Here is a 23,438-nt window from a genome sequence, read left to right on the forward strand (position 1 = left end):
TTTAATTTTTACTTATGGTATTGTTACGTTTTTCGTCGGTTCCGTGTGGATGCTGCTCGATATGTGTCCCTTTGATTCGACACTTGGCGAAACCGGGTCCACGTCCTTTTCTTTACAGTGACTTCTTACGTGTCCTGCCTGGCCGCAATTCCAGCAACAAGTCGGTCCTTTCTTGCCCATGTACTCCTCCATGACTTTCCGTACAATACTTTCCACGGATTCGTCGGAACATTGGTTGACCGCCCGTACTCTCACTAGAGACCGAGAACTTTGTTTCGCGGCCTCAAATTCTAGGGCACGTGCTAAAGCATCCACCAAGTGCGTTGGGTGGGCTAGGAGAAGTGCTTGTCTTGTCTCGTTGTCACGTAAGCCGTCGGAGAATGCCTGTACTGCCAACCGCTCCATAACATTCTCGGGCGTAGCAGGGTACGCAAGGCGAACGAGGCGGGCTACGTCGGCTTCAAACTCCTGCAGAGACTCATTTGACTTTTGAATGCGATTTTTTAGCTGGGAATGATAGACATGTTCCAAATGAGCTTGGCCGTACCTCATTTCTAAATGTCGTACCAATTGCTGATAATCTCCCTGTTCCGATGGTGACAGTGTCTGCAGGATATCAGTCGCATCGAGGTATACCTATTTTCGACTAGTTTCGGTCCCTCCGATGTTTCTTGACATTTTGGTGAATTTGACTTCGTTATTTCTTCCCGTCAAATTTCGATTTTTCTGTTTACATCATCTTCAATTTGTGTTATTTTGTCTTGTAGTTCCGTAGAATTCTCTATAATTTCTGTTATCTTTTCTTCTAAATTAATTATTTTATTATTAAAGCTGGCCTGTATGTCTTTAGAATTTTCTGCGATCTTATCTTCTAAAATATTAATTTTATCACTGATTTTCTCTTCTAAATTAACTTCCAAGTCAATTATTTTACTATTCAAATTGTCTTTTAATTTTTGAGAATTCTCAAAGTTGTCGTCTAATTTGTGTAGGCACGAGTCAAGTTCACCTTCCAACTCAAAGCAAAATGTGTCAGGATCCTCACCTTCCTCCACCAAAACGTCTCTCAGTCTAGCTTGCAAAATGCTTTTCTTTCCATCTGTCTCGCACTCTCTCTCTTCCAATATGCATTTCAGTTCGGACACTTTCAAGTCTTTCAACAATTTTTTTAGAGCCATGGTCAGTCTTTTTATTTTTCTTGTCTATCACACACGCCACACTTGACACCAATTGTTACGTTTTTCGTCGGTTCCGTGTGGATAGAAAGTCACAATTTATTTAAACACTATTTATTTAACACTAATTAACAAAAACAATAACGATAACAGACTTATAGAACTATTTACAAACGATTTATAACTAAGAATTTATTTTGAATTTTCGCGCGTCAACTGCACTGGTATATTTATAACTGCCCCCTGTAGGCCACAGCCGCCGGCTTTTATACCGACAGGTAAAGAACTCTAGAATAGTCCATAGATCGTTAGGTGCATAGAGAAGGTTTTCGAATGTTCTCGTATGTACTAGTCCATTCCACTGGGACTCGATTCTTCTCGAACGAATGAATCATTACGGTGTCTATTCTTTAATGCGATGTTAAGGTCATCTGAGGGCGGAACATATAGTTAGGTTAGGTCGAGTCCACACGGGTCCGCAACAGTATAATCCACCACAGGTATAGACATTTTTATACCCCTGGAGTATCTATATTTTATATATAAATATACATATAGAAACAACTAGTAAGCTATTTTGAATGTTGATGGTGATCATATAGTGTTATAAGCATTTTTCAAATGTTAATTAAACCATATAGCTTTCAATTAATTATTTACACAAAGGGATCATCAACAATAGAAAATCGATAGGGGATGCATTTTCATCCAGTTAGCCAGCTCGAGTAATTATAAAATCTTTAAAAGAAAATTTAATTTAATATTCTCCTCTAATCAATAAAAAAGGGTATTTATAGTTAATAGAAGTGTCTTTATCACAATAGTTAAATAGTTAAATTTAATCATATTTTAAATAGTCTTTTTTAGGTGGCCCTTATAGGATCACAAAAGAAGTATATCATTAATATTGCAAATTATATTTTATCCTCTCATAGTATATGTCTATTTAATTTTTTGTTTATGTAATGAGCACTTTGTTTACTCACTTGTTTCGTCGAACTGCTTGAATCAATTTTTGGTTTTGATCAAATCGGTGTGAGAAACTATGAAGCTATAAAATTTTGTTTCTGGAGAGTTGAATATCCGGGAAAGTTGAATTATTAAATGTTATTGTACCCAACAAGGCCCTAATTACGCTCTTCTTTACCCGTTAACATTTTTTTGGCAATTTTATTAACCGTATTGTGCCGTATACAGCGCTGCGGTCGGAATTTGTTGAAATCAACTGAAATGGACCAAGTCTATAAACCAAAAAAAAGAAACCCGGCAATACTGATGAAATATCTATCATTTTCGCTCTTGGACGAAAAGCCGGAAAATTTTGAAATCGACCAGACCTCATGGAAATTACGCAATATTTCATTTTGGTCGTGTAGTAAGTGAAAAGTTATTTGGAAACGCTCGCCACAAACGTGGAAATATATAACGTCCCAGTGCACCGTTCAGTCAATTTTAGATTTCCCAGCGACACTATATTTTGTTTATGTTTTCCGGAAAAAATGCGGAAAACTTCAGAAATATGCACTCGAGTTTCTTCATGGATATCGAATATTTGATAAAAGTTTGAGGTAATACAGGGTTGTTCACCACATACGACACGGAGTATTGTAGCTAAACGATGAGATTTTTACAAATTGTAAGTTTGGGGTTCGTTGAAGGACTATTAGAGCTACAATTTAAAAATATTTTTACAAGATACAGAGTGTCCCAAATAAATAAAAAATATCAAAGTTGTATTTTTTTAAATGGAACACCCTGTATATTATTACATTTTTAGTTTCTACGATTAAAATAAAGGTAAATTTAATTAAAGTTTATTATACTTAAACCTTACCGTGTTTGAAATATTTTCAATTTTGTGAAATTGCAGTAAAAATTTAAAGCTTCATTTCTCCAAGGGTATCAATGTTTTTAATACTAAATATTTAATGAAGTTTATTTATTGATCATTTATTGTGTTGCAATAATAAAAATAATACTATCTTATATAGAGTGTCTAAAAATGTATTTTAAATAATTATTAGATTCAAACGGCAATAACTCCTTTAATTTAAATAGAACGCCCTGTATATTTTAGGAGAATCAGATGCACAATTTAATTGTCTATTAAATTGTGTTATACCATTTTTTACCTATCCCTTCAAGTTTTCGTAGAAAATGCATTTTCTTATAATTTAGACCTCATTTATCAATATATCCATGGAATATTGACATTTTAGATTGTTTTTAAAGCAACAAATGTACAAAATGTACAGATTAGTAATATTATCGTTTTTAGCAAAACGATAATATTACTAACCCATTAACAATGCAAAAAGAAAACTATTTAAATCTTTATAAAAGAGTATACCATTAATTAAATATAACACCATTATTTCCGCCCATATACTAATTAATGACGTACGTAATTGTGTTCGTTAATAAATTATTATAAATAAATGTGGATTTTTGAGTTAGAAATCAATATAACAATAAGTTATCAAATTAAAGCCTTTGTTGTTATAAATAAGCATTTATTAAAAAATGAAATATCATTTTTAAGGTGTTACTTTTATCACACTGTCTAATTTGAATACAAAATTCAGTTTTAGTATTTGGTCCAATTATTATTAATCAACGCAAACAGTCAGTTAATGTAGTTTTTAATGGAATCATATATAATTATATCGACAATATTAGTATCTGTACTCTTTAAAAATTTGGTACATCTTTAAAAATAATCTAAAATGTCAATAGTCCATGGGTATATTGATAAATAAGTTCTAAAATTACAAGAAAATGCATTTTCTACGGAAACTTAAAGAGATAGGCAAAATGGTATAATATAATTTGATAGACAATTAAATTGTGCATCTGATTCTCGTAAAATATACAGGGTGTTCCATTTAAATTAAACAAGTTATTGCCGTTTGAAGCTAATAATTATTTAAAATAAATTTTAGTGACACTCTGTATAAGGTAGTATTATTTTTTATTATTGCAACAACAATAACTGATCAGTAAATAAACTTCAGTAAATATTTAGTATTAAAAACTTTGATACCCGCTTGGAGAAATGAAGCCTTGAAATTTTTACTGCAATTTCTCACAAAAATCGAAAATATTTCAAAACGGTAAGATTTAAGGTGATAAACCTTAATCAAATTTACTTTTTATTTTAATCGTAGAAACTAAAAATGTAATAATATACAGGGTGTTCCATTTAAAAAAATACAACTTTGATATTTTTTATTGATTTGGGACACTCTGTATGTTGCAAAAATATTTTTAAATTGTAGCTCTAATAGTCCTTCAACCAACCCAAAACTTACAATTTGTAAAAATCTAATCGTTTAGCTACAATACTCCGTGTCGTATGTGGTGAACAACCCTGTATAAGAATTTTACATGATTTAAACTAATCTTCACTCAGATGCAAAAAATCGCAACAGAAAAATTTTTGGTCCAATTTAAAGTGTTATATTTTTGATTGAATATTTTTTTTAAAGTGGATAACACACAGTAATAACCAACACAGTATAGAATTTTATAAAATATTCAGTGAATAATTTCGTGGAAATATAAATCTTATTCATTTTTCTTAAGGTTTTATTTGGCAAAATCTCAAACTCGTTACATTAAAAGTTTACGAAAACTTCAAGAAGTTTTTAATGTTCGGGAAAAAAGAAACACAACAAAGCAACAGTAAAATTTTTCAAATGACTTCATCTTTAATAAAAGAGGCAACATAAAAGATTTCACAAAGGAATTTAAAAGGCGCGGTATAATGAGATATATTTTCTTGCATTTAATCGCAAAGAAAAAGTCTAATTTTTAATTAATTTTTTTCAAATATCAAATAGAAGAAAATATGGATATAACAAACAAGAAAATATTTTTCTTGAAAAACTATAATCTACTATAGTGTGACCAACGGATCTGTAGCTACGGGGTATCGGCAGGGGAACGCAGTTGTAAACAAAACACGCCCAATTTCATTCATAAAATAGGCATGGGCGTACGGTGCTCTATGAAAATAATGTGTATCATAAATATAATACTCAGATTAATAATTTTTTTCCAAAAACTTTATGCTGTTTGAATCGTTACTGTTGAGTTAGCAGATAAACACTAAAAGCTTTTATTAAAGCTCCCTTAAATATTTTGAATCGTTTTATTATTGTGTTGTTAATATAATAGAAGAAATAATTACAGCTGGGGGTTGGAACCTTTGGTATTACATAGCAAAATAAAACACTAAATCAGTACAATACACCGTTTCGAAATAAAACACTAAATCAGTACAGACGCACGTTTCGCTAACCATGTCTGCCATCAGCAGATGATCAAGACTGAGTCTTGAGGTATATTTATTTATATATCTGTACTAACTATATTTCTTTCTATAATACATAATTTTAGATATAACTATTTCCAGCAAAAAAAAATCTTGAAAATAGTTAACTTTGGAAGCGCAAACAAAACATAATTTTACTCATCAGTAGATCTGATATTGCCTATTACACCAGATATGGTATCGCTCCGCCAGCAGTTTTTAAAGGTTAGGTCATTGTCTACCCATATGTTACATCCAAATAGATAATACTTGGCTATATTTTCGAATTTCGCGTATATATATTTATATCTCTCTCTGCAATATAATGGGCCGCTCCATTAATATTTATCTGTTATTTTAACATTTACGCCAAAAAAATTCATTTGATTTTAATAACCCCCTAAGCGTTTCCCTGCAAAAGGAAAATTCGATTCTTCCTGCAATTTTTGCAAAAGCTTTCTAATTGTGGGGACGAGTTTGAATTCGAGATAAAATCTATTTATCAAATTCCTGACCACTTCGAAAAAGTCGTTGAGCTTTTCGACAGCAGTCTCACGTGGTCGTTTCTTTCCAGAGAGGATATCATTTTATCGGGGTTAGTTTTCAGCCTTTTTTTTATCTTCTGTGTGAATTTTTTTATAGCCGATACGCTAACTCCGGTATAAAGAAATATCCGCTCAAGTTTACGTTTAAGCGGCAACTCAAGCGAACTCTCTGTAGCTTCTTCATCGCAAACCCTATTATGAACACAAGGAAATACACCAAATGAGATTTCATCCACGTTATTATTAACTTACCTATATAAATTAGCTATTATTTCTCTTGTCTGACTATGTAGCGTCTTACCCTTAACAAATTTATTCGTTTTAAAACACAAATATACGATCAAACTTGATATTAATAATTAAAAACTACGAACGAAAAACATTATAACAAGATAACAAAACAATAAAACACAACTTAACTATCAAATATACGAAAAATATAGGAATAAAGTTTAGGATAACCGGTATAAAATAATGAAATAAAGTAATAATGATCAAAAAAATTACACCGCCACTGGATATTTCAATATTATTCAATATTCCTACTCTTTTCAGAAGTAACCGTGAAGTTGGGGATAAGGCTAGCGAGTAGGAAAGGCGTAAAAGCCATGGCAACCGCGTGGTAACAAATCCTGTGACGTACTCTCGCCAATCATGTTCGATGATTAGGCGGCCATGCGCGGCGATGCCGGTTTGCCAATGATATCGTTGAAATATCTTCAACTTTCATAATAAGCAGATTATACAGAATGAAAGAAATAAGTTATTAAATAAAACATATCGAACTATATGAACTACGTTAAAATTCCTTAGTAATATACGTCAGAATATATGCTAAACACATTATATATAATAAAAATATATTAAATTTATAGTTCATGTCTGGCAATTTTGCAATTTTATAGATAAACGTGGCAATATCGATTTTTTTTTCTCGCATTCCTTCCGTAGCTTCAGATCCGCTACAAACAAGGATGTACTTGACACTTTTTGACTGAACAGATATAATATTATGTGTGGACAAGGCTTAAGACTTTTATTTTACACAAAAACAATGCTTTCGTCTTTTAAAAAACGCTGACTCTTCAATATTTTCTCGTATTTCGTCGTGACAAAACTTGAAATCTATTGGTGTCTACGGCAGTCCATGCCCATAGATAAATTCCAAGCATTGAGGAACGGGAAAAACTAAGAAAAGCTTGGAAAATCGATAGGACTTACATTTGTATGATGTTTTCTCCAGATTCAATGGATGTTCATAAATTCTACACTCCATTACAGAGCGCAGTGAGTTTTTTCCTAGTTTTTTTTTGTATTTTTATTTAAGTTTTAATATTTTTAACTAGCGTGTACCCGCGACTTCGTTCGCGTCGAATTAATCATTTGTAATGGTGATGATAAAGCAAAGCAAGAATTTCCATTAACATACAAACTGGATAAAATTTTCTCACGTTTATGTCAGCATGAGAAAAATCAACATGGCGATATTATTATATAACTTGGTAATATTTGAGGGGTAGATTCATCTTGTTGGAATTTGACCCAACTCTTTAGAACACCCTGTATGATTTTTTAAAAAAATTCAAAATATGTAAAAAAACAAAATAAATTATGCGTGTCCAAGCGTCTTCCCGAAAGATTAACCGTTTTTTAAATAACAAATATTGCAATATTTGAGGGGCGTTTTCACCCTCTTGGAATTTGAGATTCCAGAAACCCCTCCTTATCGAACCTCTACACCCCACAGTCAATCCGTTTGCCAAAAATCAGCTTTAAACGTCAGGCAGTTTAAGCAGAATCGTGATTAATCAATGACCAAAGTTTTCGAAACACTCTCTATACATTTTTAAAAAATCTGAAAATATGTAAAAAAACAAAATAAAATATACGTGTTTAAGCGTTTTTTCGGAAACTTGACCGTTTTTTAAATAAAAAATATTGTAATATTTGAGGGGTTCTTTCACCCTCTTGGAACTGGAATTTCGAAAAATCCCTTCTTATCGAACCTCTACACCCTAGAATCAACCTGTATGCCAAAATTGAGCTTCTTACGTTGAGTGGTTTGAGCAGGATCATGATTAATCAGTGAGTCACTTAAAGATTTTATATATTAGTATAGATTTGGTTTCAGAAAACTTATGTTTTTTGTTCTATTCGTAAACGAAAAAAAAAATAAATATAACACACGAAAATGGGACACCCTGTACTAAATACAAATACACAACGTTGTTTTTGTAAAACACTACACTGCGAGTTTTTTATGACTGCAGATCAGTCACACTGGTCAAAAAGATAAAGCTCCCGTCGTATACGGACAAAAATCTAATATTACTTTCGGGGAGACTGGAAGAATTTTAAAAAAGCATGTGGCATGTACGGGCCATGGGATATCAAAGACGCTCCTAGAATTTTTATTAGAGTCATATAAAATGGTTGAGTTTATATCCCGTTTTTTTCTTGAATATATACTCAACAACAAAGAAAATAGAGAGTAGGAAAACGTATTTTTAATAAAATAAAGGTTTTATTTATACAAGGCGAGTGCAAATATTTTCAGTGCTGGTATTTGATATGAAATGTATTTCGAGGACACTGTGTATACATCTTAAACCAAAAAATAACAATTGTACTCAATCTCCAAGACGTTATATTGACTTTAGATGCAATCCGAAAAATTATATATCTAAATGTCCAAAAAAAAACGAGCTAGACTAGCTACAGCTGCCAAGTCTAAGCAGTTGAAGCTTGGATGGAACTTTTATTCCAAATCCGACATTTTTTATTCTCATCGACGTTGTTTTATGTGTCTCCAGAGACAATGAAGAACGCGTTTCTTTGCTTTTTGTTTGTTTGTGAAAGTCTGGAATTGGACGGAGTCAAGAATAAAAGAGATTTTTTATGTGTCCTTTTGTTAATAACCTAGTAACTGTCTAGTTTCTCGTGTTTTTGATATTGAGAATGTGTTTTGAGTATCTTGTACCATATTAGCACAAAAAACGGCGTCAGGGTGGCCTTTGAAATGATAATTAATAAAAAAATTGAATCTACGACGTTCAACATATAGAGGGAATATTGATGCGAAATGCGTTAAAAAGAAAATGATGATCATGTACTAAATAATTATGAAAAAAAGGGAAAGAATAATATCTTTTCTGGTGATTTTTTTTGTAATACACAATAAAACTTGAAAAATGAATAAAGAGAAAAACATAAAAAGGCTTAAGCTTAGCTTGTTAAAAGTGGAACAAAATTAAATGCTAATTAATGTTTAAAAATATTAAAATAAATGTGATAAAATAGATTAGTTCAGTTTAATTTGTATCAAAATGAAATCCTTATAAATTACAATAAGGATAAACCCTTGGTAATATTATACATAGTAGATTTACGATGTATTTAGGGATTTCCAAGTCTTTAAGTTACTTTATTAGACGTTAAAACCATAATAAAACTTATGGGCGTAAAGTTATGGTAGTAAAATTAAACTAGTATAAAATTATAACCCAGTAATAATGAAATTTTACGTACAAATTATTGCTGAAACATTAAAATTGTATATTATATTACGATATTACTTTAAAATGTAGTTGGAAATATTATCTAACTTTCAGATAAATAAGTATATACAGGGTGGTTAGAACTGTATTCCGGAAACTTCGGCAGCATATTCTGCAGATGAAAATAAGTAAAAAAGTACGTATAAATGTATGTCCTAAAATGCTTAGTTTCGGAGATACAGGGAGTAGAAGTTTCACTTTTATTTTGATTTTTTCCAAATAATTTCTGAAGTAACGTCAATATTTGATGAGAATTTTGTTCATTTCATATATATTTGAGCGGGCCGAAAAACGCTCTTTACCATCTTTTGACGGGAGATGCACTAATATCTCACCGACACTTTACGACATCGTCTGTTGAATTGAAAAAGTTTTGCTTGCCGGATCGGTGAGAACCAGCCCCTGGACAGCCCACCTGATGAAGGGTAGGCCCAGAAACCGGTTGTGGGAGTGGAGCTTGGTTCCCCCCTTTACGACAAACAAAACAATTTTCTTTTTACTTTTTATTTTTTTTTCTCTACTTTCGATTTTTCGAAATTAGAAGAAATACAGAGCTAAAGGCAAGAAAATATTATTTATTAATACAAATTATATATAGTTATAGATAGTTATTATTGTAAGTTTTATGTAGAAAAATTTGCGAGGCACAAAATCTCTCATTTTGAAGAGACGACAGCGAAAATCTATTTTATAGTGCATTTTGACTATAACCTCTAGTCGGGTAAAATCCATCTATTTTAAAGGCTAAGTATTTCAAGGATCGCCTCTGAACTTTTTCCAGTCTGTCAATTCGTGTGGCGTAAAGAGGCAACCAAGCAATGGAAGCGTACATTGAATTGATGGTTTCTGAGTTAATCTCTCTTAAGGCTGCTTGAGAACTAGCTAGCTCGGTGGCTAGAACTGTTTATTATGCACTTTTTGAGTCGCACCTCAAGTATGCCCTTCCATTCTGGGGTACGTGTTGTGCGACTCAATTTGACCGCATTTTCAAGCTCCAGAAGAGAGCTGTTCGATATTCACTGGGACTAAACAGCAGAACTCATTGCCAGGACTTTTTTAAAAAATTAAAAATATTAACACTTAATAACCTTCCTTATTTATATTTGAATCTGTTTGCCTAATACGTAAGCATGTATCAATTTCTCAAGAAAGGCCATATCACACTTATCCACTCAGAAATACCTGAACAAGATCTTTATCTACCTATCCCACGGTCAGAGTTAGTTAAAAGTTCAATATTATACAACTCGAAGAAAATGCACAATCACCTGCCATTTGAAATCAAATCCATAACATCATTTTCTTCATTTTGCAAAGCATTGAAATCTTATTTACTAGACCAGGCTTTCTGCGCCGTAAATGACTTATATTTTGATAATCGAATTTGATCTTGTAAACACTGGTCTAATATTTGCTATTACTATATTTACTAGAAACTTTCAAAATATTTTTGAATCTTATTTTTATTTTTTTTATTCTTTGACATAGTAAACATTTATAAATGTTTATTTTGAACAATAAGACTGACAATATAATTTGTATAATTGTTTTGTATTGTCTTTTGTTTGTTTACTTTACCTTTGTCTACAAATTGTAAAATTTTTGGATAGTAACGGCATTTATGTTTGTTTGACTATCGCGTAAGATGACTATTTCTTGTTTCCTATAGTTCTTATCTAAGATAAGTTAAATAAGTTTTCAACTTTTTCACAACTATTTAGTACACGATTATCATTTCCTTATCAACACATTTCTCACTGATATTAAATGTCTCGATTTTCACGCTTAGAGGTCGACAACGGCAATACTATCGTGCGCAAACAGAGATCTTGTCCTGCCGGCTATTCACACAATCGCGGGTGAACCCCCGGGATAAATCTAACTAATTAAGTGTACGTAACAGGTCTCAAAGGGCTATTTCTTGGTCGGATTGCGTGTAGTAGGACAATTGCCTATTAAGCCAGGGAGGTATTGTGTAGGGAACGCCCCCTATTGTGTCACCGGGAAGGTTTGTACGTGTCAAAGAGCAACACGGGCTGGAAGAATGAATTGTGGATAAATCGACAAGTTTTGTTGTTTAAGATATACAGGGTTGTCCGAATTGTATATGTAAAACTTCGGCAGATAGAAATAAGTAAAAAAGTTTGTATAAATTTATGTGGATAAAAAAAATTTTGGATGAAAATTAGTGTCTGGGAGTTTCTTGGCTTGAGAAATTTGATTTTGATGTTAATATGACTCCTATTTGTAGAGAGCGCCGCCTACATATTTTTTAAATGGTTTGAAGAGTAATAACTTTTCGTCCGTACCTGTATAAAACTACCGAATAAAAAAATATACATTTACGACGCTTTTTACGTAGAAGAGGACTCTTGGTAAAAATTGCTAAGAATAAGCGTTCTCGAGATATTTGGAATCGAAATTATCAATACCTGTCATCATTGACATACATTAAACATGTGGACGAAATAGTTATTAGCTTGAAATCATAAATCTGAAATGTTTTTGTGCCAAAAGTTCAACAGAAACTATTTTATCATAATTTGTTCAAAGAAAAATTTATGATTGGTTTAAAAGTTTCCAAATTTATCATTTTAGTGAAATAACTATCTATTCGACATGTTTATTTTTTGTCAATAATGACATGAATTGATTATTTCCTTTCTAAGTATCTTAAGAACGGTTGCTCGTAGCAATTTTTACCAAGAGATATTTTTTATGCTTGCTTCATTCACGTTACCGTAGATGGAGCTAAGAAGGCTTAGGTAGGGTATATATAAATAAACAAGATTGGAGTATCGGAAAAAGGAACCAAAAAACCCTGCATATATGCTTATTCCCTGCATTAAGTTCATCAGACCGAAGGGAACCGCCATTCGACGACCGGTTTCGGAGATTTTTCTCCATCGTCAGGCCGACTTTGCTGTAACCCTCGATCTGACCAACGAAAAACAGAGAATAGCATTTGAGTACAAAACGTACTACTATGGCGAGAGTGCTAGACGCTCTACCCTATCTAGCGGCAGCTGTGACAATCACAGATCGTACCGCCAAAATTAAAACCAGCGGCCTACTGGACAAACATGCTTGCTTCATCCACGTTACCGTAGATGGAGCTAAGAAGGCTTAGGTAGGGTATGATGAACTTAATGCAGAGAATAAGCATATATGTAGGGTTTTTTGGCCCCTTTTTCCGCTACTCGTATTATGTTTATAGATATTTTTTATGTAGAAAATCAGGGAAATGTATATTTTTTTCACCCAGTAGTTTTATACAGGTACGGACGAAAAGTTATTACTCTTCAAAACAGTTAAAACATATGTAGGTAGCGGCCCCTACAAATAGGAGTCATATAGTGACATCAAAATCCAATTTCTTATGTCAAAAAATTTTCAAACACCAATTTTCATCCGAATATTGACGTTACTTCACAAATTATTTCGAAAAAATCGAAATAACAATGAAACTTCTACACCCTGTATCTCCGAAACTAAGCATTTTAGGATGTACATTTATACGAAGTTTTTTACTTATTTTTATCTGCAGAATATGCTACCGAAGTTTCTGGAATACAGTTCGGACCTCCCTGTATAACACTTAACTTAACTTGACGAGTATAGATTTATTAATAAAAAGAAAATATGCTATTTTTCTCTATTGCTTTCATATTAAACTGCACGAAACCAATATGAAATAAAAACACGACTTCTCAGATAGTTCCGTAATAAATTTATAGCGAAAATATATCGCGGCGTTATCTGTTCGTATTTCAATCTATTACGAACAGAAGCATGGACGAAAACAAGATAAAAAATACACACTAGACCCTGACCCGAAACTTTCGGCGTCTTCGCTATCTCCGACGACTATTTCACGTACGTCGGCAGTGACGCCCTCTAGGCGTCCCAATAACACTTACCCTGGCGCATAAACCGAAAAATGCCGGACCGGGGTCCTGGTACAATGCCAACAACTGGAATGGGATCGAAAAAACTGGACCTTTGGACTGTGCAGATACGAGAATTGCAAAGTTACGGAGCAACTGAAAAGGTTTTTATTTTGGGATATGTTTGAAAGGAGTTTGTACGTTTTCATAACTGTCGGATTCGCATTTATTTATATTTATTTATATTTTTTTAGCTTTTGTAAGTTATACAGGGTGGTATTATTAACTGGTATTATTATTATTATTGTAATTATACAAGGTGTTCATGTCAATGCATGTTTTGGTTAATTTTTAATGAAGCAGGTATCGCTTCGCGACCTCTGACCCTCCTGCCAGGCATTTTCCAAACGTCGAACATGATGGGCAGTTCATAGTAATATATAGTTCACAATAATCACCAAAGCCACCTTGTCATACTGAACAATAGCTTCAAAAAGAAATGATAATTGAAAAAATTGCCAATTGTTTGTGGCAAGTTCATTTCGCTCTTAAAAATTAACCAAGGCATGTACTGACATGATCCAAAAAACAAAATGCTCAGGAGACATGGTTCTGACCGGTTCTGACCGTAAAATTATATTTTAGGAAAATTTACACACGAAATTATTGCACAGGGTGTTTTAAAGTTAAGGCAAAAAAACAACCCCACGATTAACCCTGTATAATATGCCAAAAAAACTCAGTTTATAAAAAACTGAGTTTGCGAATTAAAGTTGATACAATTATATACAGCTTGCTAAAAAATTCATGAAAATAGGTCTAAAAATAACCAAAATATAACACTTTAAATTTGACAAAAAATTTCTCCGTTTCGTTTTTTTTAAACGGTTTTATTTAGCTCGACCCGTACGGTATTTATTTATTTGTTTGGGTCAAAATTAGAAATTGAAATTTAACTACCTTCCTGTTGTCAGATTGATCTGAAATTTGGTACACACCTTCAGTTCCGATGACAATACAATATAGTAATATCAATAACATTGTAAATCTAAGATGGCCGCCGGTACAAAATGGCGGATTTCATATTTTTCCACAACCCCCTCAATATGGGTATCAAATGAAAGGGCTACACTAGTAGAATACTGTGATTATGGCAAAATTTAAAATCCAAGATGGACGTCGTTACAAAATGGCGTATTAGCTGAGGGTATGAGTAGTCGTGTCCAGAACAGTTGTGTCCAAGATTGTGTGACGTTAGAAGGACAGATAAAAAAAATAGGTGATTAGATGTACCTACGTAGTTAGCGGTAGCTTTACCACCCAAGGTAATAGGTTAAAATGCGCTGAGGATTGTATGGCGTTAGGGTGGCTAAAATGTAATGTCGCAAGCGTTTTCCCCTCAAGATTGGGCGCCTCTTGTTGTATATTATAGCCTTGCCCCTCTACTGGACCTCTGGGGGTCGACCGTAAAAATGTCCATTACTTGTGGGAACTTCAAAACCCAAGTGATGAGTTTGCAACAGACAAAGCGTTAAGGGTATACCCCACTAATCAGCAAGTAAACAATCACAACGCTGCTGTTTTAAATCTGTTCCGGAATAAGGGATCTCGAATTTATACCATTAAAGCACAGGTAGTTGGTCCTGTGACATTGACGCCACACGAAATACAGATAATTTAAATTTAGCAAATATAATACCAACAGATATAAATAAGACTGGAGGCTTACCATCAGTACTTGAAATATTTGTAAGAGCAAAAGTAATGTTGCGGTCCAACATTGACGTTACAAAAGTATTGGTAAATGGTGCTATAGGCCACATTACAGAAATTGTTTGGCCTCAGTTCCGTCGAACCCAAATGTACGAAACAGATGTACCATCAGTTTGGATTGACTTTGGCAGAGACGGCATACACGTTATACACCCGAAAGCCATACAGTTTCCAGCAAAATTCAATTATGGCACGGCTGAAAGAAGGATGTTACCCTTAATTTTGTCATGGGCACCCACCGTCCATAAAATGCAGGGCAGCACAGTCGACCATGCAGTAGTGTATTTGGGCTCAAATTGTTTGAGGAAGGGCAAGCATACGTGGCTCTAAGTCGAGTCAAGTCTCTGGAGATAAAAAACCATGTAATAATGATGCACTAAATGAATTAAATAGAATGAGGAATATTCGGTAGGCATTTCCGTTAAATACTAAAAACTAGAAAATAAAAAATCGGTAAAAAAACTTTTAAGTTAAACGGTTTTATCTTATGTGCACTGAAAACTAGAAAATAATAATAAGAATTAGGTATTTTGAACTTCTAGTTCAGAAATATTTTAGTACTAGGCAGAATAGCTTTTAGGCATATTAGACTAAAATAACCTATGGCAAAGCATATCTTTATACTTTGGTAGATCATGAGCTCGGCGTTCGCTGATGAAGCCGCCACGGCTGGTTATTGATTGTCAAAATCTCCAGTTACGATTATAGTAAGTCGATGCAATCCACACTTAGTATAGAAGAAAGTATTACAGCAATAGTTAATGGGCCCCACGTTTTTATTTTAGTCTAATATGGCTAAAACTTATTCTGCCTAGTACTAAAATATTTCTGAACTAGAAGTTCAAAATACCTAATTGTTACTATTTTTTTCTAGTTTTCAGTGCACATAAGATAAAACCGTTTAACTTAAAAGTTTTTTTACCGATTTTTTTTTGCACCTGAATGTATAAAGAACAAGACCGCTGAAAAACAACTGATATTAACGTGAAAATTGGCTCTCGAATACTGGGATGTCCGAAATATTTTATTGGCCATTGTTATGCCACCAATGTCCTCAGGAATCCGATGACGTAATGCAGGAAATGTGTCCCGCACGAGCCTCTAGTGCAGTTTATCGAATCAATGGTTCGGTTTATGGCCGAACGGCAGTCGCTGGGACCCGTCAAACTGAAAATTAAACCTTCCTTGCTACACATTCAGTTCGGATAACGGATCGTAAAAACCAACAGCGCTGACGTCACACACGGACCCATCAAACTTTATTTCTTTATGTTGTGTATATGGAGCGAGGAGAATGAGCCGTCCTGGCGGGTAGGTTCCTTTGTTTGATTAATTTATTGTTAGTAAATGTCGTAAGGCGCACTCTCACGACTCGTCTACTTGGCAAGTACGCCAATATTTGCGTACTTGGCAAGTATCCTCACCAGTCCCCACTTTGTAAACAACATCGGCAAGTGTGGTGCTCACAGGACGTGTCCATTTCAACAAGTACGCCAGCACAAACATTGTTTAAATCCTTGGCGAGTAAACAGTATGATGGATACCGGTCGTCCCGAAATTGTCGTTGCTAGTGATTCTTTATTCTTTTTAAATTCATTTACTGTACAGGGTGGTCGAAATTGGTCTGTTTTAACAGAGAAAACCTATTTCCTGACTAGATAGAGTATAGATGTCATGGGCTCGATTTCTGAAACACGTTTAATGGCGTAAACCGCCTGTTGATATTTTCACTGCTGACTGAGATACGGGGTCTTTTTTAATTTTTTACCATTTGGAAAATTGCCCATAACTTTTGTATTTCGCGGAATAATAAAATTCTGTAAAAACGTTCTTAAGGCACTTTTTTAAGCACAATCCAGTGGCGTAGTCAGTTTTTTTTCTATACTTGCTTTTTTTGTCAGAAATAATAAAAAATATAATTTTTTAAATGGAAATCATAGTTGGCTATGAACTTAAAAAAATGCTGGCATTTAATCCTTTTTAACGATATAAAGTTATGTGTATTTATTTCTAAAAGTGAGAGAAATGTTACGTTTTTAAACTTCGTCTTAAATCTGTTTCACTGGATAACATTGATTCAATAATTTTATACCAATGTTTATCAGTTTTTAAATTATACTCAATTTTGTAGAGCACAAAAAATTATTTTTTTTTAACTTATATTACTTGTTCCCAGTTAATTAAACTTTTTGTCACCCGATAGATAATCGATACTTTGTCAACAAACTTTTAGTTAGTTATTTTATAACCCAAAACACCACCGAAAAAATCAGAGGTTAAAAAAACCAGCATTCTTGTTTTTAAATTTCGATCAAAAAGTTTTTAGACACTCATCTCTGTGGCGTCAAAAATAAAAGAAAAAAAAAGTGATAGCGAATAGAATAAAGGAAGAAAGAGATTGCGGACGAGATTTTCACAGATTTAATAGTTTTTTAAAGGGAAATTTATGCCCGGTTTTAGAATAAAGTTTCATTTTGTAAGAGGATTTAACCAGAAAACAATTTAGAGTAAAACCGCCCTTTTTACGCGGTATGAAACTTTATGGAGCCCAATATTTAATGTTTAAATGCTCCATTTTATTTATTTTTGAGAAATTCAAGCGTTTTAAATACTATTTTTAGCCAGTAAAGTATAATAAAAAATGTCTATACTTATGTAGCGGATTCATCTCTCCAAAAAAGTCCTATATGGTTATTATGCCACTGCAAGTAAATCTACAAAATAAAATAGTTATTTTTTTGTAAACAGTGCTGCTTTAATCCAACGGAGACTAATTACTAGCAGTGGTCTACCAATAAACAAATTTGCCTAAAGGTCAAAAAAATGCTTAACATTTCGGAAAGTTTATGTCTTTTCGTCATCGGAAGCAAATAAATACAAAGAACAAAGAAAAAAATGTATTTAAAATATTTAAATTCAACTATTTGACAACACTTTAGTTTATTTTTAAAACAGATACAAAACTGTTAACAACAATTACTACCTGACAACAATTACATAATAAGGTAAAACCAAAAAGCTTCAAACTCTTCCATATCCGCTAATTGAACAGTTGGTAAAAGTATTATTCAAATATTCTTGAACAATACGGGTATTGTGGGCAGGGCAACCATCTTGTTGAAACCAGACATTGTGGAATCTTTCTCCCAATAACTCACGAATTCTAGGCATAATCTGCTGTTGTAACAATTCCAAATACTTTGCAATAGTTAAATTACCCTCTATAAGAAATGGACCAATCATATGATCCCTACAAAACCACCCCAAACATTTAGCTTTTGAGGATATTGCGTGCGTACCTCAAAATATTTGTGCAAATTTTCCCGAGACCAATATCGTACTTGTGTAGGGTTATGACGACTCAATAAATGAAAACTTGATTCGTCGGTGAAAACTATACGCCGAATAAAGTTTTCATCTAAATTGGCCTTTTCCATTACAGATTCACAAAACGCCATACGCCGAAATTGGTCTTCATGGAAAATTTCTTGAGTTTTGCGCGCTTTATACGATCGGTATTAATTCTTTTTAAAGACTCTTTTAACCGTGCTAGATGAAGAATCTGTTACCTCAGCAATTTGATTAGTTGAAAACGTGGGATTTTGATCCGCGGTAGCACAAATGGACACTTGCTTTAACTCCTGTTCTTCATTAATCAACACATCAGGCTTTTTGTGCTTTTGTGGGGACACGCACCCATGTGTTTCAAAATTATTAATAACTCTTGATATAGTAGGTAAACATGGAATTGGCCTTTTATAAAAGTTTGTGGAAAAATTGTTTGTATATCCCGATAAAACCTATTTTGGAAATACCATTTTACAATTTGAATTTTCTCACGAACTTCGTAAACATCCATTATTTTACTTAAACAATAAATTTTACACGAGAACTGTCGCGAGAATCTATGTATCCGTTTTGGCTATTAAAACACGAATAAATACAAATTCTGAAACATTCTTATCACATGTCTACCTATTTTTATTTTATGGCATTTTTTCGGCTGCTTTTTATCCGGCGGACGGGTATACGCTAATTCGTCCGGTTCTGCTTATGTTACTACTATGGTGGACCGGTCTGTATATACCTATTCTTTAGTTTTAAATTAAAACCGTGTTAAAAGCGCTCAGCTCTCCCAAACCGATTAATGAACGAAATATGTTTTATAATTGGATTATGCAACGCATAATACACGGAAATAACCGTGCCCCTTCACAGCCGGCAACCAATATTACCGCAAATCTCGTTTTTTCGCCCGGAACAGCGCACTTTCAATCGGATCTTCGCCAAAGGCCGTATTGTTTTAGGGAAATAGATTTTCTATTCGCAGCTGTAATTGGAAAATAGCGGAAAATCGGCGCTGAGGGGTGAAAAGTGCCGAGTCGAGGCGAGCATTATTGGCGCTCTAGGGCTCATTACACACCCTACTGGATTTTGGTATGCCAAAGGAGTTTTGCCAGCTGAAAATATTTCCAGTAAACCGGATTAAAGTCGTTTTTCGGTCCAATCTTCGATCGAAATCAAATAAAATTCAGTTCTGTATAATTCAGTACAGTTATATTTTTGTTAAATAAACCATATTTTTTTTAATTTTACAACAACTAAAAACGGAGTTCGACACGGAGTATTGTAGCTAAACCATTAGATTTTTAAAAATATTTTCAATTTTGTGAAATTGCAGTAAAACTTTTAAGGTTTCGTTTCTCCAAAGGCATTAAAGTTCTTAATACTAAATATTTACTGAAGTTTTTTTAGTGACCAGTTATTGTGTTTAATAATAAAAATAATACTACTTCATAGAGAGCGTCTAAAAATTCATTTTAAATAATTTCTAGCTTCAAACGGCAGTGACTTGTTTAATTTAAATGGAACACTTTGTATGTTTTAGGAGAATCAGATACAAAATTTAATTGTCTATCAATGGTAGAAAATGCATTTTCTTATAATTTACACCTCATTTATCAATATACCCATGAAATATTGACATTTTAGATTATTTTTAAAGCAACAAATGTACAAATTGCACAGGTGCTAAAAACGATAATATTACTTGCCCGTTTGTATACAAAAAGAAAAATATTTCAATCTTTATAAAAAAGTATTTCATTAATTAAATATAACATCATTATTTCCGCCCAAATATTGATTAATTAGATACTTTATTGTGTTAGTTAATAAATTATTTTAAATAAATGTGGACCTCAATCAGAAATCAATACAATAATAAGTTATAAAAATGAACGACTCTGTTGTTATAAATAAGAATTTATTTGTCAAAAATTGAAATAACATACTTTTTACTACACTGTCTAATACACATATAAAATTCAGTCTTTTAGTATTTGGACCAATTTTTATTAATCAACGCAAACAGCCAATTAATGTAGTTTGAATACTGGAATCATAATAATTGGTCCTCTTTAACAAATATTTTAACAGACTTTTTTTATTTTTTAATGAAATAAACCAACTATATCGATAATATTAGTATCTGTACTCTTTAAAAATTTGTTACATCTTTTTTTTGTTCTTTTTTTACAACTTTTTATAGAAAAAAATGGTATTGCGAGACTTTTTTACATTTTCTGTTTTTGACGCGACTATTATTACCAGTATAATTCTTCTGTACACGATTGACATTTCTTTGTAATTAAATTTCCTACACCCACATTCATCTAACGGTCTTTTCTAAAGAGAAAATGTACGTTTTCTAAATGTTATCCATCTTTCTCTATCCTTCCCCGTTTTGTCTTGCTTAGCTGAACGACCCCCTCTGGTTTGGTGTTATGCTGATTGAAAGCCAAGGCAGTGTAGGCAACCCCACCACTGTCAAGCTGCGGTTTCATAAAGAATTGGTTTGGATTTATTTTAGAGTCTGTATAAAATAAGAAAATACTTTGATTAAGACTTGGAGAAAGGTTTTTAATTTAAATCAATAATATGTAAAATCTAAATAATACTTGGCGATTTTGGTCTAATGTGACCGATTTTAATAAAACTGTTTTTATTTATTAATAAGAATACGTGGAATACAAAAATCCAAGCCATTGTAGCGTTATAAGTACCCAAGTAGCATTTGGACGTTATCTAACGTCGGGTATACGTCGCGTTCAATAAACCCGACGTCGGGTACCAACGTCGGTTCGACTGCCTGACAACCCTTATTTGCACCTAAATGGGGAATACAGATTCGGGTCGCCTCGACGTCGGTATCTGACCTAATAGGGAATGTAATTCTACCAATTACCAACGTCATATTACGTTGGATTTTAGTCACTTAAAATTCGTCGCTAAGCACTTACGTTACGTTTGATTTCATATTCGCTACCAAGAATACATAAAAACCTAACCAAACTACCTAATTACAAATGGATTCATAATCACTCCTCGAATATAACTATAAGTGCCTACCTAATTTCATATTATAATAATTCTGAATCATTAATCCAGACATCAGTTTTGTTAACGGAAGTCACTTTTTTGATATATCTGATTAAAATACTCCGGAAAACAACGAGCGCCTTCAAAATTAGGTAGATTTATGAAATAAAAATATCTATAAAAAAGTAACTTGCAAAATATTTTTTTTTTTATTTTCTAGCTGGTTTAATCATAAAACTGTACTGTGGTTCCCCCCAAACTCAACCTTATCAATATTATTTTACTAGAAATCGGAATGTGAATATAAATTTTAAAAACAAAAAACGATTTTAAAATGGCTGACAATCGGATACTTGTTAAGAATGGCGGATTTCTGTGTCCGACTTAATATGAACTACCAATATACCAATTCCGACCGGGTCTCCAACATTAGTCGTCTCACACGACCGAAGTCATCAAACCGGACGACCGGCAATCGTATTATGACGTATATAATTCCAACGTACGCCACGTAACCTCACTTTGCGTATCAGTGATTTGTGGATTTGTGCAACTATATTTTAGTTTTTGTTTTCTCCTTAAAAAAATGGGTAGCCACTTTTTTAAGATAGTATATATACAACATTTAAAAGAATTGGAACCAGTACCTCACATGTGGGAGGAGGATGGGGTCTGCTGGTTTCCTAAGCTAAAAATAAAATTAAGATGCACCAGTGTAATGCAGCATCTCTTCCGGATAAAAAGCATTCGTGGGTGGAAGCAAAACATCACTACTACTATTATTATTTTGCAAAAGCCTCGCCTTTTTAGTGTTTTTTTAGGCATAATAAAAAAAAAATTAAGTATGTTTACAAAACCTTTTTATTAGGTTATGTTCATGATGTTCATTAGGCCGCAAATGCTACTTAATGGGTTGTATTTACGGACGTAAATAGAGATACGTAAATTAGGTTATAAATATGAACTAAAAAAAATATACAACAAAATATAATTGGACGTTACTTTAGAAATTATCAGTGAGACGTATCCTATTCGGACAACGGGTAGACGTCGGGCTAGTTCAAGTATATGTAAGTTGTGCAAGCCAACGTGGAAACGACGTTGGGAAATTAATAAAAATGGTACGTTGTTATTTTGTACGTCGACAGATCGTTGGATTTACCGACTCGGATCCAACGACGTCGCTTTTAATAGGAAAGCGACGTCACCGGTCGTATCACCAGCACCCGACCTAAATTTGCACAAAGTCTGACGTCGCTTCAGGTCAGATTTAGTTCGAAGTCAGATAGATGCTACTTGGGTACAGATAAGACTTTAAAGAAGAAATTATTAAAACATTACAAAAGTCTCTTCTTATGTTTTCTCTCTTAAAAAGAACAAGCATTAAGGAAGATTAACGCTCTAAAGTTCCCAAATCTCCATTGTTGTTTTTCATCCAATAAAAGTCAACGAAAAAATGATTTTGTGTTCGAGTCTGTCCCCGGCTTCTGCTAAAATGTCTCTCCCACATTTAAACTGTCGTTTTTATTGCATTTTTGTGCCGCGTTCTGGGCATTACGACCGTCTTAAGTAGAAACAAAGTGCCCTTTTTTCTGTCAAACGGGGAAGACAAAAGATGTATGAGGGTAAGCGTGTATTAAATTGAAGATGGGATGGTGTGTGTTGTAGTGACGCTTTTAAAATATTGTCAAGACTTAAATACAGGCCAATTTGGGTGTATACAGGGTGTTTCAGGCTGAGCGTGCATGAGAAGTTTTTGGAGAACTACAATACCTAGATCGGAAATTTCTTTCACATCATTGTTT

At 33.3% G+C, this 23,438-nt stretch overlaps 1 protein-coding gene across 2 annotated transcripts in view; it reads right to left on the bottom strand.

Moving 5' to 3' along the window:
* Positions 1–23,438, bottom strand: part of LOC115881952 (dopamine receptor 2-like) — a 157,366-nt gene that overhangs the window by 66,626 nt on the left and 67,302 nt on the right. The window lies entirely within an intron of this gene.

The sequence above is a fragment of the Sitophilus oryzae genome, unplaced genomic scaffold, assembly GCF_002938485.1.
Source record: "Sitophilus oryzae breed Bouriz unplaced genomic scaffold, Soryzae_2.0 scaffold_1745_pilon_pilon, whole genome shotgun sequence".
Classification (NCBI taxonomy): domain Eukaryota; kingdom Metazoa; phylum Arthropoda; class Insecta; order Coleoptera; family Curculionidae; genus Sitophilus; species Sitophilus oryzae.